The 15,132-nt window shown below is 50.1% G+C and overlaps 1 long non-coding RNA gene across 1 annotated transcript; it reads right to left on the bottom strand.

Moving 5' to 3' along the window:
• On the bottom strand, window positions 9,807-14,156 carry LOC102164954. Its single transcript, XR_002341467.1, has 2 exons — window positions 13,604-14,156; window positions 9,807-10,127 (listed from the first exon to the last, which is right to left on the bottom strand). It is a non-coding gene; the product is annotated as an uncharacterized LOC102164954 (long non-coding RNA).

The raw sequence follows: 15,132 nt of genomic DNA, 5'->3' as shown, positions 1-15,132 counted from the left end.
CTCTGTCATTCACCTGCTGGAGTGTGAAGCTGTGCCACTGCCAGGGGTAAAGTTGGCAAAAAGAAAGGCAGTGGGAGTTCCCGTCGTGGCCCAGTGGTTAACGAATCTGAGTAGGAACTATAAGGTTGCAGGTTCGATCCCTGGCCTTGCTCAGTGCGTTAAGGATCCGGCGTTGCCGTGAGCTGGGGTGTAGGTTGCAGACGTGGCTCGCGTTGCTGTGGCTGTGGTGTAGGCCAGCAGCTACAGCTCTGATTGGACCCCTAGCCTGAGAACCTCCATATGCCTTGGGGGCGGCCCAAGAAATAGCAAAAAGACAAAAAAAAAAAGAAAGGCAGTGGCCGTAAAAACACACCCCTGAGGGGCCCAGGCGCGTTCACTTCCGCCACAAGTGGCCAGTCTGGGCCTAGCACGCACTCCCTTCCACGGGCAGAGAGTCTGAAAATGCTCCCAGGGCCTTGCTCAAACTTGACCTAAGGGGCAGGGCGGTGGGGGGGGGTTTAGACAGGGTGACAGTAGACCTCAGGCTGACCCCCTAACCCCCACCCATTTAGTAAGGAAATTAAGTGTTCTGTTTCTTCCAAATCCTTGGGGGTCCTGCTTTTGATGGAAAAAGAAATACTTAAAAAAAAAAGAGGGGAGGGGGGATTCCCGTCGTGGCACAGTGGTTAACAAATCCGACTAGGAACCATGAGGTTGTGGGTTCCATCCCTGGCCTTGCTCAGTGGGTTAAGGATCCAGCATTGCCATGAGCTGTTGGTGTAGGTCGTAGACTCGGCTCGGATCCCAAGTTACTGTGGCTGTGGCGCAGGCCGGCGGCTATGGCTCCAACTAGACCGCTAGCCTGGGAACCTCCATATGCTGCAGGTGTGGCCCTAAAAAGCAAACACACACACTCAAAAAAACAAAACAAAAACTTAGGAAACAAAGGCTGGAGTAGGGAATAGACTTGACTCCTCTCCTTGATGAGGGATCCCGGGCCCTGGGGGGTGACTCTAAGGAATGACAGACTTTGAGGTGCGTCCCCAGAGAAGGCAGGTCGAGTGTTTTGCTCACCTCATAGCTGCTATACGAAATGATTTGTCAAACTGGTTTTTTGGGTTTTTTTTTTTTTTTTTTTTTTTGTCTTTTTGCCTTTTCTAGGGTTGCTCCCACGGCATATGGAGGTTCCCAGGCTAGGGGACCAATCAGAGCTGTAGCCGCCGGCCTACGCCAGAGCCACAGCAACGCGGGATCTGAGCCACGTCTGCGACCTACACCCCAGCTCACGGCCATGCCAGATCCTTAACCCACTGAGCGAGGCCAGGGATCGAACCTGCAACTTCATGGTTCCTAGTCGGATTCGTTAACCACTGAGCCACGACGGGAACTCCTCAAACTGTTTTTTTAAAGCAAAACCTCTCTGCACATGCATTTTCTCGATCCTTGACTTGTCGTCATTGTTAGGACATCTTAGTTCCAGGCTGAAATTGCAGAGGCCTCCTGGGCAAACTGTCCGCTCAAGCCAGTCTTTAAGGACATTTCTGCGCAGAAGAGGCTGAGGGTGCGGTGAGGACCAGCCGGGTCAGCACCACCTGACTGCCATCCACGGGCCATGATGCCCCTGCCGCAGCCCTTGCCTTTCCTGAGTTCCCGTCCAAGCGAATCTCACACAAAAGGAGAATCAGCCACTCCCTTTTTTCTTGAAGCAAAGGAGACCGCAGGCATGAAATTACTCCTTAGGCATTTACCAGCATTTCTTTGCCGTGTTCACAGCGGTGCTGAGCAGTCTGAGGAAGCTAGGGGAGCAGATTTCATAATGTAACAAACACGCGTGAAGCACCTGCTCTGCACCAGAACCACACAAAGACCAAAGCACAGCAGAGTGCAGCCAAGAGGGGCCTCTGCTCTCAGGGAGCTGCCAAGCTCCATCAGGTCCCTCCAAATAAACAAGTAAACAAAGGAGTTCCCGCTGTGGCACAGTGGGCTAAGGAGCCCCCAAACACAGGGGCTCTGGTCGCTGTGGAGGCAAGGGTTCCATCCCCAGCCCGGCGCAGTGGGTTCAAGAGTCCACATGGCTGCAGTGGCTACAGTTTACATTCTATCCCTGGCCCAGGGAACCTCCATCTGCCTTGGTTGCGGCCATAAAAAAAAAAAAAAAAAAAAAAAAGATATGAAATTAAAAAACCAAATAAACAAAGAGACAGAGAGATAAAACTGTGCTAAAAGCGTAAAAGAACTACAGGGAGTGAGGAGAGCAAGAGCAGCATGCCCTGGTCAGCTCAAGAGTTCCCTGGCTTGGAGTTCCCGTCATGGCGCAGTGGTTAACGAATTCAACTAGGAACCATGAGGTTGCGGGTTCAGTCCCTGGCCTTGCTCAGTGGGTTAAGCGTCCGGCGTTGCCGTGAGCTGTGGTGTAGGTTGCAGACGCGGCTTGGATCCCGCGTTGCTGTGGCTCTGGCGTAGGCCAGGGGCTACAGCTCCAATTGGACCCCTAGCCTGGGAACCTCCATATGCCGCGGGAGCGGCCCAAAGAAATAGCAAAAAAAAAAAAAAAAGACAAGAGTTCCCTGGCTCAGGATCTGAGCAGTGACGGAAGGGATGCAAGAGGGATCAGAGGAGACAGGGGGAGGTGGACACAGCACCGCGGGCAGAAGATGAAGCAAGAAGGCAGGTCAGGCAGATGCACAGAGGAGACCGTGGGGAGGGTGCCTGGGCTTCTTCCCGCGCCCCTCCCTCCCGGAGGCCCCACAGAGCCCTGCCCTTGGACTTTGGGAGAAAATTCAGAAACTTCTAAAGAAGCTCACCTCTCGGTTTCTATCACCTGCCACCAAAAGAGCCCAGACCTCATCCCTTCGCATCTGACCATCCATCAACATCTCAAACGCCCCTTGTCCAAGAGAAGTCTGATTCCCCCTGCCTCGTCTTTTTCCAGTCTCTGCAAATTCTGTCTCTAGCCTCCCACTGCTCTGGCCCAAGGGGTGCACCCGGCCCTTTCCTCTCCAGCACTCTCACTTCCAGCCAAGCAAGGCCACCTCCCAAGCACCCCCAGGAACTGCCTCCAGGTCCACCAGGCTGCCCTGGGCCACACCACTCACGCCTCACCTGCACACCCAGAGGACCTCCTACCTGGCTCCCGTCTCACGCTCTAGCACCCCTGCAGTCCACTCTCCACACTAAGGCCAAAGTAATTTTGTAACTAATGAAAATCCCCCTGGAGTTCCCGTTGTGGCTCAGCGGGTTAAGGACCTGACATTGTCTCCATGAGGATGCAGGTTCGATCCCTGGTCTCGCTCAGGGGGTTAAGGACCCAGTGTTGCAGCAAGCTGTGGTGTATGTTACAGAGGCAGCCTGGATCCTGTGTTGCTCCGGCTGCAGCACAGGCCACAGCTGCAGCTCCAATTCAACCCCTGGCCCAGGAACTTTCACATGCGGCAGGTGCGGGTGTTAAAAAAAAAAAAACAAAAAAAATCCCCTTTCACCACCACTCCTGCTCCTGAACCAAGTAAAACCCTTCACAGCTTCCTGACACTCTTCTGGGAAACTCCATCTCTGGCTCTCATCTCCCGCCCTCCTCCTTCCCGTTGCTCACTCCCTCAGCTCAGTCCAGGACCCCCTCCCCTCTCCCCAATGGTCCAGTCTTCAATTCTTTTTTTAAAAAGCCAAGCCCCTTTCCTACCTCAGGGCCTTTGCACAGGCTACACAGCATCAGCTGCTCAAAAAGTATTGATGATTGGTGTCGAAATTCGCCCCAGAACAAAATGTGCAGACTAGAGCTCGTCCTAAAGATGCAATCCCATGTGGGTATAAATACCCCTCAACAACAAACAAACAAACAAACAAACAAACTGTCCCACAGCAATCCGTGCCTGATCGGACCACACCATCCCCAGCAACTGAAAGAAAGTGGAGGACGCGCACGGGGGAAGCGGGAATGGAAAGGGCCTCGGTGGCAGAGGGTACCGGAAAACGCGGCTGAAGAGAGAGAGAAAAACCTCTTCCGCCCGGGTTTTTCCAAGAAGCAACGTGGTCCGGCGGGGACGCGCCTTCCCCGCCCTCAGCGGCAGGTGCCGCTGCGGCCACGAGGGGGCAGTGTCGACCAAGGTTCCCGGGAGCCGACGCGCTGGCCCGGCTCGGGGCTTCCAAAGCCTGCGGCTCACTTTGCCGGACAGATGATGAAACACAGTTCCTTCCTAGGGATCTTTTATCATCTACGATTGCTTTAATTTGATTTTTGAGGGTTATTTTTTTCATCGAACTCTGAGGAAACACAGAGGCAGTCACACAAACAAAGCTGCTGCCAGCTGAACCCTGCCAGTGATGTGTCAGCACTTTGAGAATTAGTAAAAATTCCACTCCCAGACAGCTCCAGGGGCGAGTCCAGCAGAAGCTAGAACCTGAGAAGGGCCGGAAGGTAGAGAGGACCAAGGGGTGCTGGTGAGCTGACCTTTGACCTCCATCCGGCCCATCTTTAAAGTCTGAAAGCAGAAACCATAACCTAACCTTTATTGATTGCTTACTCGCTGGCAGGCATTTTTGCAATTTCTCCTTTAGTCCTCACACCACCCAGATTCCAGAGCCCAGACCCCACCCCCTGATCTGCAGAGAGTAGGATCTCAGAGGCAGGAATTTCCGGAGCCAATGGCTAAAGTGACACTGATGAGAAATGTCCCCCCACCCCCAAAACACACACACACACAGTAAAGCCATCACACCCCTTTATTGTCTGCCACATAGGAGGGCCTTTGATTGTAAAAATTCCCAGAGCAGGTTAGGGGGACTGACAATTCCAGAGGAGATTCTTGGCAGAGGGTGGGGCCCCGAGTGGGGGGCCCCCTGCCTCCCCCACCTTCCCCACCCCCTCACTGCATCCAGGTCTTCCTTAACTCACATACCTTTGCCTCCGCTGAGCCATCCATCTAGGTGAGTACTGTTGAAACAGATAAGGATCCAGGGCCATGAAAGGTTCAGAATTTTAATTACCTATTCACATCTGGGGAAATATTTACCTAGGGCAAACACAGCAGGTATCTGGGGATAAAAGGAAGTCCAATTATATGGCGGGGAGTCTCCACTTCCAAGGACCTGCACATGTCAGTGACCCAAAAAATGTGAGCTGTCAGCCCACAGGAGTGGACATTGAGTTTTAAAAGAGCAGAATGCCAGATGAACTGATCCCAGCCACAGAAAGAGCACGGGTCTGTGCGACGCAGGCCGCCGGAAAGCAGAAGGAAATTAGAGAAACAAAGCCATGGTCATTGGCTTTGTCTCTGTCTGCACGTGCTTAATTAACCATACATTATAGCACGAGTCTGCAAACGATGGCTGGCAGGCCACGCTCAGGCCACGGCTTATTTTTGAACCGACCTCCAGCTAAGAGTGATTTTTACATTTGGAGGAGGAGAGGGAGGAAGAGAAAATGTTCGTCCAGCTTTGGATCGTATGAATATATAATTATATAATCACCCCTTTTCACTATGAATATGCCAAACTCTAAGACGCAAGGAGGCAAAGCTTATGGAGATCAGCTTCCTGCTTTTGAGAAGGGTTACACACCAACCATGTAAAGAAAAAAGCTTAAAACATATCTCAATGTGGCTAAAAGATGGAAAACGAGAAATCTAGGAGCTCCCTGGTGGCCCAGCAGGTTAAGGATCTGATGCTGTCCCTGCTGTGGCACAGGTTCGATCCCTGGCCTGGGGAACTGCTGTACGCTGCAGGGTGGCCAAAAAAAAAACAAATAAAATGTTAAAAATAAAAGCAAGAAACGTATTTTTTTAGCCCTGTATTACTTTTAGCATTGTCGCTCTGAGAAGCCCAGGGGAAAGATCCCATTTCTTGATATATTGTCAGCTAAACCTTGACCCTGGGTGAAATCTGCCTTTGAAACGCACATTAGCCCCACCCCCTGCCACCAAAGGAGCATTTACTCTTTGAAGAAAGCTACAGAGGAGCGGTCATGATCAAACGTTGCCATCATGCCACAAAATCCAAGGGCTGGCACTTGCGGCGGTGCCAACGTGTCACCTAAACAGATGGCTCGGGGCGGGGGGCTGGTGAGCGCGGTCTGGTAACCTCCGCACGTGAGCCGGGGGAGGTTAGCCTGGCAGAAAAAAAAAATCTATAAATGATTCATGAGGCAGGAAGAGGAAGCAAAACCAGCCCTCATCAACTTTATCAAGCTGATGTGGATAAAATTATGCCTAATTTATGGCTGATGCAAGGGTGCTATTTGCAGGAGCCAGGGGATTTGTGGGGTGATAGCTGCACAGAATGACTTCAGATAGATGATAAAGAAAACCTTGATGGATGATGACGGGGCAGCCTGCAACGTGTAATTAGGGAACCTTCTTCCCAAGCGCTTACAGAGCACACCAGTGGGCACACGGAGACCATGCGAGGGTGAATCACGAGGCGTCAGACACCCAACATATTTCCATGAGCAAACTAAAATTATAAAATGATATAGGACATGCACAAATAAATAAATCTGAAAACTCTGGAGCCAGCAAAGCACGCACAGTGGCCAGCATCAGGATGGATAAACCAGGGGTTTAGAATTCAGTTTTGTCCCCCACCAAGTGAATGGATTCCTAGCCCATGACAAAAAGTCTAGTTAACTTCTGAAATATCTGAAGTTATGTGCCTGCAGCCTCCAAGCATCCTGGGTAACTTCAAGGCGTGTAGCTATGACCCCTGGTCTTTTTTTTTTTTTTTTTTTTTTTTTTTTTTAGGGCTGCACCTGCGGCATATGGAGGTTCCCAGGCTAGGGGTCGAATCGGAGCTGTAGCCACCGGCCTACGCCAGAGCCACAGCAACACAGGATCCGAGCCGGGTCTGCGACCTACACCACAGCTCACGGCAACGCCGGACCCTTAACCCACTGAGCAAGGCCAGGGATCGACCCTGCAACCTCATGGTTCCGCGTCAGATTTGTTTCCGCTGCAGCACGATGGGAACTCCCCAAGGCATGTGTCTAGGAAACGTCCTTTAGAATTCCCACCTATGGCCCTGGTGACAGAAGCGGATCGTCCCTCAGCCCCAGGACAGGATGGAGATATGGGTGGGAGTCTTCCTGGGAGAGGAGAGACGAGGACCAGGCCCCAGGGCACTGGGGCAGGAGGAAGACCTGAGCTCTGACCCTATGTGTCCATCTGTCTCTGAGTCCATCTTCTTCACAATTTACCTCGAATATATATATTTACGTGCTCTCTCCTCCTGTTCCCACACCAGGCTTTCAGCACCTGTGGCCTCAGGTATTGCAAATAGCCACTAACCTAGTTGCCTATGGCTGTCCTAACAAGTTACCACGAACTTAATGGCTTAAAAAGAAAACTCACAGCAGTTCCCGTCGTGGCTCAGTGGTTAACGAATCCGACTAGGAACCATGAGGTTGCGGGTTCGATCCCTGGCCTTGCTCAGTGGGTTAAGGATCCAGTGTTGCCATGAGCTGTGGTGTAGGTCACAGACGTGGTTCGGATCCCGTGTGGCTGTGGCTTTGGTGTAGGCTGGCGGCTACAGCTCTGATTAGACCCCTAGCCTGGGAACCTCCATATGCCGCGGGAGCGGCCCAAGACATGGCAAAAAAAAAAAAGGTTCTCTAGTCCTGCAACACACTTAATCCACCATCTCAGGTTCCACACGGGTCTCAACTTATCCCCGAGAGACTCGAAAGTCTCAGCCTGCTAAGAGGGAGCTCGGACTCACAGCTGAGCAATGTGTTTGCCTGCTGCTTACTGGATATTTTAATTGTCCTTCATTGAGAGGCAAGAGAGCAAGTGTTTGGATCATGCCTCCGTGGGGCTCCCTTGCTAGAGAATGAAACAGATACGAGCGAACATGCCTCAGTGACATAAGCCCATGACAGAGCCTGGATTAGGTGTGATGGGTGGTGGGGGTGGCAGCGAGAGTCCCGGGTCCTTGGGCATGACAGGCAGTGGGGGTGGGGGAGCCCGAAACCTGGGTCTTGAAGGAATCTTAAAGTTGCCAGTTTAGCAGATGATAATACCAGATGCTGGATTAATTTTGAATTTTAGATAAATAAGGAATCTTTTTTTTTTTAAGTATGTCCCAAACACTGCATTGGGTATGGAGGATGGAGCGTGGGGCCTCAGGTGACTTTGGGAAGGTACACAGTATAGTCTGGAGGTCAGAACCGCATAGATTTATTGCCTGTTGCTTTTTCTTTCTTTCTTCCTTTTTTTTTTTTTTTTTTTGTCTTTTCAGGGCCACACCCAGGACATGTGGAAGTTCCCAGGCTGGGGGTCCAATCAGAGCTGTAGCTGCCAGCCTCCACCAGAGCCTCAGCAACGCCAGATCTGAGCCGCGTCTGCAACCTACACCACAGCTCACGGCAACGCCAGATCCCCAACCCACTGAGCGAGGCCAGGGATTGAACCCGCATCCTCATGGTTCCTAGTCAGGTTCATTTCTGCTGTGCCACGACGGGAACTGCGAGAACCTTTTTGACTCCATCTCTCTTCTTCCAGGTGGGATCACATCAGGAACCAAGTGGTCCCAGGGAAATAACCCTGCTTCCCAAAAAATCTGCCACCACTCCCTGGCCAGCCCACCAGAGGAAGGCAAGCACTTCGAGGCAGGGAGTTCTCCTCAAGCCAACACATTCAAAAAGTTAGAAACTCATTGTCTCCCATTATTCCCTTCTTTCTTCTCATAAAGATGAGATCAGCTTCTGAAACTGGATTCTTTGAAACCACAAATTCATCAGAAAAGTCTTCCTTTCACGATCCATAAATTTCCAGACCTGATTATTTTGCAATTATATCAATATTGATAAATGTTAAATATTCACCTGATAACCTAAAAAGTATCTTTGGATATCTAACACCATAGACAAGAATTTCAGACTGTACTCCAGTGACCAGAAACTTTGAAAAATCCTTTGCCTAAAGAAATGTATTAGGAGGAGTTCCCGGCATGGCGCAGTGGTTAACGAATCCGACTAGGAACCACGAGGTTTCAGGTTCGATCCCTGGCCTTGCTCAGTGGGTTAAGGATCCGGCGTTGCCGTGAGCTGGGGTGTAGGTTGCGGACTCGACTCGGGATCCCGCATTGTTGTGGCTCTGGTGCGGGCCGGTGACTACAGCTCTGATTCAACCCCTAGCCTGGGAACCTCCATATGCCGCGGGAGCGGCCCTAGAAAAAGCAAAAATACAAAAAAAAAAAAAAAAAAAAAAAAGAAAAGAAAGAAAGAAAGAAAAATGTATTAGGGAGTTCCCGTCATAGCTTAGTGGAAATGAACCCAACTATTATCCAGGAGGATGCAGGTTCAATCCCTGGCCTCGATCCTTGGGTTAAGGATCTGGCATTGTGGTGAGCTGTGGTGGAGGGCACTGAGAGGGCTTGGATCCCGTGTTGCTGTGGCTGTGGTATAGGCCCTAAAAAGATAAGAAAAGAAAAATATCGGAGTTCTCTCTTGGGTTAAGGATCCAGCATTGTCACTGCAGCGGCTCATGTTGCTGCTGTGGCACAGGTTCAACCCCTGACCCAGGAACTTCCATATGCCACAAGTGTGGTCAAAAAAAAAAAAAAATGTATTAACTGGCGTGTTGAAATAGTCGTTTTATTTTTGTAGACTAATGAAGAAGGAGAAAGGAAGGAGGGAGGGAGGGAAGAAAGAGGGAGCGAGAAAGGAAAAGCAGAAGAGAATGAGCTGACATTCTGCAGGCTCCCCATTGTCTGGGCGCAGGGGTCAGTTACCAGCCCTGAAAATCTGTGTCCGAAAGTCGCCTGCCCATAGCCAGCTCTCCCAGGGATTTTAACAACGCCAGGGAGGGGAGTATGAAAACCACCAAGGCTGACCCGTAACGGATGCTCGATAGATGTTTATTGAATGACTAAGTGAAGGACCACCGCCTGAGCCCCATCCTCGCCAAAGCCCACCCAGCTTCCAAGCCCCATCCCCTTAGAAGTGAAGAAACGCAGCAAAAAGGCCCTGTGCAGCAGCTCTGCATCCAGAACTGGCTGGGGCTCTAAAAACCACCTCATGGAAGGTATTCCTTTAACTGCAGGTGTTTGTTTCCCTTGGCACGGCAGGCTGTAATTTCCCATTTTTAGAACAATGCTCCAAAGAACGGTCACAAAAACAACCTTCGGAGGGGGCGGATTTCTTCCTGGCCTCGGCTACAGCCCTGTAAAACAACAATAACAAGTGGATTTTATTCAAAACACTTTTTGCATCGCTCCATAAAATCGGGAAGCCTGGCGTCGACTTTGCACAGGTTGGGGGGGTGGAGTGCACCCATCAGCTGGAAGAGCAACGCAACCAAATCCCCGCCTTTGGGAGGGGTCCATCTGGAAACGAGGCCCCCATGGGATCTGTTTGGGTCTTGACACGCCTCCCTCTGTGGGTTCCTATGTGGCAGGGGTGGAAAGGAAGCTTGCAGAAAAGCCAGGGTCTGCCCTTTGGGTGCCCCGTGCGAGTCTGAGGCCAGAAGGGACAGTGTGTTCTTGAGAACGTGCCAGTGACAGGCTGCAGGAGGTGACGAACTGGAGCGGGATGAGAGGCACGCCCTCTAGTCTCAGCCATCAAGGAATCTCTCCTCCTCATCTCCAAACTGACCTTCTCCCCGCTTCTAAACTCAGAAGATTGGCTCCTGAGTCCTTCACCCACCTTTCAGCTCCCTGCATCTTCCTTCCGTCCCCCCACCACCTCCCCGCCCCAAGGTGCCACCCAAGGCATCTCCGCCTGGACCCGCACCTTCCTCTCCTCACTGGCTTCCTGGCCGAGTCGCTTTCACCTCCCACGTGGGTCCGCCACCCCACTTCCTCTTAGGCCTCCCCCGTTCCATAATGTTTCCGTTCCTACAGAAAATGTCCAGCTTTCAGGGCGGGACCTCATCTTCCGTTCCAGCCTGAGCTCCCACTTGTCTCCACAAAAAGCTTAGGCACCCACCAGAATGGCAGGCTCACCTTTCCCAACCCCCATCTTTGCTCGCAGGGTACCACTCCCCTCCCCCAATTTAGGATGACCTTCGTGGTCTCTGCTCTGGGACCACGTCCTACCCATGTTTTGAAGGTTCATACAAATAATACCTTCTCACCAACCGATCCAGTGGAAAATAACCCCCCACCCCCTCTGACACTCAAGCCCTGAAATTTTGCCCCCTTCCTTCTGCATCTCCACTTTGTGAAGAAATCATTAGCATTACTTTTTTTTTTTTTTTTTTTTTTTTTGTCTTTTTGCTATTTCTTGGGCATATGGAGATTCCCAGGCTAGGGGTCTAATCGGAGCCGTAGCCACCAGCCTACGCCAGAGCCACAACAACGCAGGATCCGAGCCGCGACTGCAACCTACACCACAGCTCACGGCGACGCCGGATCGTTAACTCACTGAGCAAGGCCAGGGATCGAACCTGCAACCTCATGGTTCCTAGTCGGATTCGTTAACCACTGCGCCACAACGGGAACTCCCGTACTTTTTTTTTTTTTTTTTTTTTTTTAAGGGTCGCACCCTCGGCCTATGGAGGTTCCCACGCCAGGGGTCGAATTGGAGCTGCAGCTGCTGACCTAAAGCACAGCCACAGCAAGTCTCGATCCGAGCTGCATCTGTGACCTACACCACAGCTCCTGGCAACACCAGATCCTTAACCCACCGAGCAGGGCCAGAGATGGAACCTGCATCCTCATGGATACCGTTCATTTCCATTGAGCCACAGGGGAACTCCTCCACTTTTTTTTTTCAAACCTGTGTTGAATGACCTAGAGAAGCAAGATGCTAAGCCTCTTTAAGAGGCTTAGAAAGAATGGAGCATCAAGAAAAGGTGACATTTCTCTACCACCCTGGCTTGGAGGCTGACACTGAGCTGAGCATGTCCTACGTTCGACCTCACCCATCCTCACAATGAGAGTGCAAGGTAAGGATCACGGGCCCCTTTGTACAAACCAGGAAACAAGGGCTTTGAGAAACTGACTTCCCGAGAGCCTCGCAGTTTCAGAGGAACAGAGCTGGCGTTGAGCTTTGGCTCACGACAGTGACAGCTGTAGCCAGTCCTCACGGCTTCATTCTCAGAGAATTTACAGCACAGAACAGTTAGGATGAACAGGGTGGGTAGGAAACCACGAGTTCCTTTGGTCGGAACAAATTTTTGGAAAGGATGCATAAGGGGGTGGGTTCCCCATTCTACATGTTCTCTCTCTCTCTCTCTCTCTTTTTTTTTTTTTTTTTTTTTTTTTTTTTAATAGACAGTAGAGGGAGTTCCTGTTGTAGCTCAGTGGTTAACAAATCAGACTAGGAACCATGAGGTTTCAGGTTCGATCCCTGGCCTTGCTCAGTGGGTTAAGGATCCGGCGTTGCCGTGCACTCTGGTGTAGGCTGGCGGCTACAGCTCTGATTCGACCCCTAGCCTGGGAACCTCCACAGGCCGCGGGTGTGGCCCTAGAAAAGAGAAAAAAATAAATTAAATAAATAAAGACGGTAGAGGGATCTGAGTTCCTGGACTCTCGGGATATATGATGAAGTTCTCTGATCTCTAAGGCTTCTGTGCTTGGGGAGAGTAGCAGGCAAAACAGGAAGCTCTGAGGCTGCGGCAAGAACCATTCTGAGATCCTAAGCCTTGTGGCAAGAGCTTGGACTGTGGACTTCCAGTCCTGGCCCCTGCGCCTCCCGGCCTTGAGTCTCAGACAAGCTACTGAACCTCTTGCTAAGCCTCAGTTTCCTCATCTATAAAATGGGAATAATACCTGGCTGACGGGGGAGTTTGGGTAGATGAAGTGAAATAATTTACATAAAGCACCTGGCACACATAAGGTGTTCAATACATTATTATTTTTGGTACTACTTCCCTTGGACATAGGAACCTGCATTTCTTTGCTTTGTTTCTATTTTGAAAATTTGGTATTTATTTTTTTTAATGTTTATTGCAATCTAGTTGATGTACAATTCGAAGTTTCAGATAGACAGCAAAGTGTTTCAGTTTATATGTATATAAAATGAATATATATATTCATTTTGTGTTTTATATATATTCTTTTTCAGATTGTTTGTGTGTTTGTTTACGGCCACCCCTATGGCATGTGAAAGTTCTCAGGTTCGGGGTCGAATCGGAGCTGCAGCTGCTGGCCTGCGTCACAGCCACAGCAGCACTGATCCAAGCTGCATCTGCGACCTACACTGCAGCTTGCAGCCACACCAGATCCTTAACCTACTGAGCGAGGCCAGAGACTGGAACCTGCATGCTCATGGACCCCATGTCAGATTCTTAACCTGCGGAGCCACAACAGGAACTCCTTAGATTCCTTTCTATTCTGGTTTATTACAAGATATCGAGCACAGTTCTCTGTGCTGCACAGTAGGTCCTTGTTGTCCCCTATTTCACATATAGTGATGCATATATTTTAATCCCACACTCCGGATTTTAATCCTCGCCACCCTTTCCCCTTTGGTAAGCATAAATTTAGCTTCTGCGTCTGTGTCTTTTGATTTTTTTTTTTCATCAAAGCATAACATACACACAGTAAAGTCCATAACATGCACAGATGTTATATGCACAGCTTGCTAATCATTTACATTTATAGGAACTTATATGCGCACCACCCCAGTCCAAATATAGACCATGTCTGCACCCGGAAAAGTTCCCTCGCGCATCGACTCAGTCCACACACCCACCAGACATGGCCGGGGTTTGACTCATCGTGTTTTCGTGTTGCCTCTCCTTGAACTTCATTTGAATGGACCCAGGCGATCTGTGGTGTCTCGGGGGCCGTGTGTATAGACCATCTACGTCTCCAGTCTTCTGCTGACAGGAGTCGGAGACAGCGCTGAATGTTCTCGTACATCCGCCTTTGCCAGCAGGAGCCCTCCTCTTTCTCGAGCATATGCATATATACCAGGGAGTGGAAACCCTGGGCTGTGGAGAAGGCACAGCTTGAGCCTTACTAGGATCTGCCAGACAAGTCTCCTAAGGGGCTGTGCCATTTCTACGCCCCATCACAGCAGGCCAGATGTGGAGTTTCAGTGCCTCCATACCTTCAAGGACACCTGCTATTCGGTCGTTTATTTTAGCCATTCTAGGGCTTCTCCTTGCGGTTTTAATTTGCATTTTTCTGATGAGTAATGATGTTGAGCAGCACCTTTTCATAGTTTGACCATCCGGATGTGGGGTTTTTTTTGTTTTTTTTTTTCTTTCTTTTTTCAAGACCGCACCCGAAGCACATGGAGGTTCCCAGGCTAGGGGTTGAATCAGAGCTACCTACAGCTGCCAGCCTACACCACAGCCACAGCAACACAGGATCCTTAACCCACTGAGCGAGGCCAGGGATCGAACCTGCAACCTCTTGGTTCCCAGTCGGATTCGTTTCTGCTGCACCACGACAGGAACACCTGGATGTGTTCTTTTATGAGTGCCTATCAGGTTTTTGCCTAGTTTTTATTGGGTCATTTGCTTTTTTCTCACTGATTTATAGTGGTTCTTCCTACATACTTTGCCGGCTCTATATAGTGCAAATATCTTCTAAGACTGAAGCTTGCCTTTCTGTGTTTTGAATGGTGCCTTTCTTAAATTTTTTATTTATTTAATTTATTTTTTATTGACGTAGAGTCATGTTGTGTGAGTTCCCAGGGTAGAGCAAAAAGATTCAGCTATATACACATATTGTTTTTCCGATACTTTTCCCAGAGTTCCCACTGTGGCACCGTGGGTTAGTGATCCAGCTTGTCTCTGCGGCATTGCGGGTTCAATCCTTGGCCCACACCCATATGCTGTGGGTGTGGCGGAAAAAAGTGCACAGATACTTTGCCATTATATGTCATTACATGCTATTGAATAGAGATCCCTGTGCTATACAGTAGGTCCTTGTTTACTTATTTTATACACGGTAGTTTGTGTCTATTGATCCTAAACTCCTAACGTATTCCTCCCTCCCTTCCCCCGTTTACAAAACCACAGGTTTGTTCTGCACGTCTATAAGTCTACTTTTGTTTTGTAAGTAAGTTCATTTGTACCATTTTTTTTTTTTTTTTTTGTCTTTTTGTCATTTCTTGGGCTGCTCCCGAGGCATAAGGAGATTCCCAGGCTAGGGGTCTAATCAGAGCTGTAGCTGCCAGTCTACACCACAGCCACAGCCACACGGGATCCGAACCACGTCTGTGACCTACACCACAGTTCACGGCAACACCGGATCCTTAACCCACTCAGC

This window comes from Sus scrofa, chromosome 2, assembly GCF_000003025.6.
Source record: "Sus scrofa isolate TJ Tabasco breed Duroc chromosome 2, Sscrofa11.1, whole genome shotgun sequence".
Lineage (NCBI taxonomy): Eukaryota > Metazoa > Chordata > Mammalia > Artiodactyla > Suidae > Sus > Sus scrofa.
Note: the sequence above shows the minus strand (reverse complement) of the source record. Positions and strands in the feature narration are given on the sequence as shown.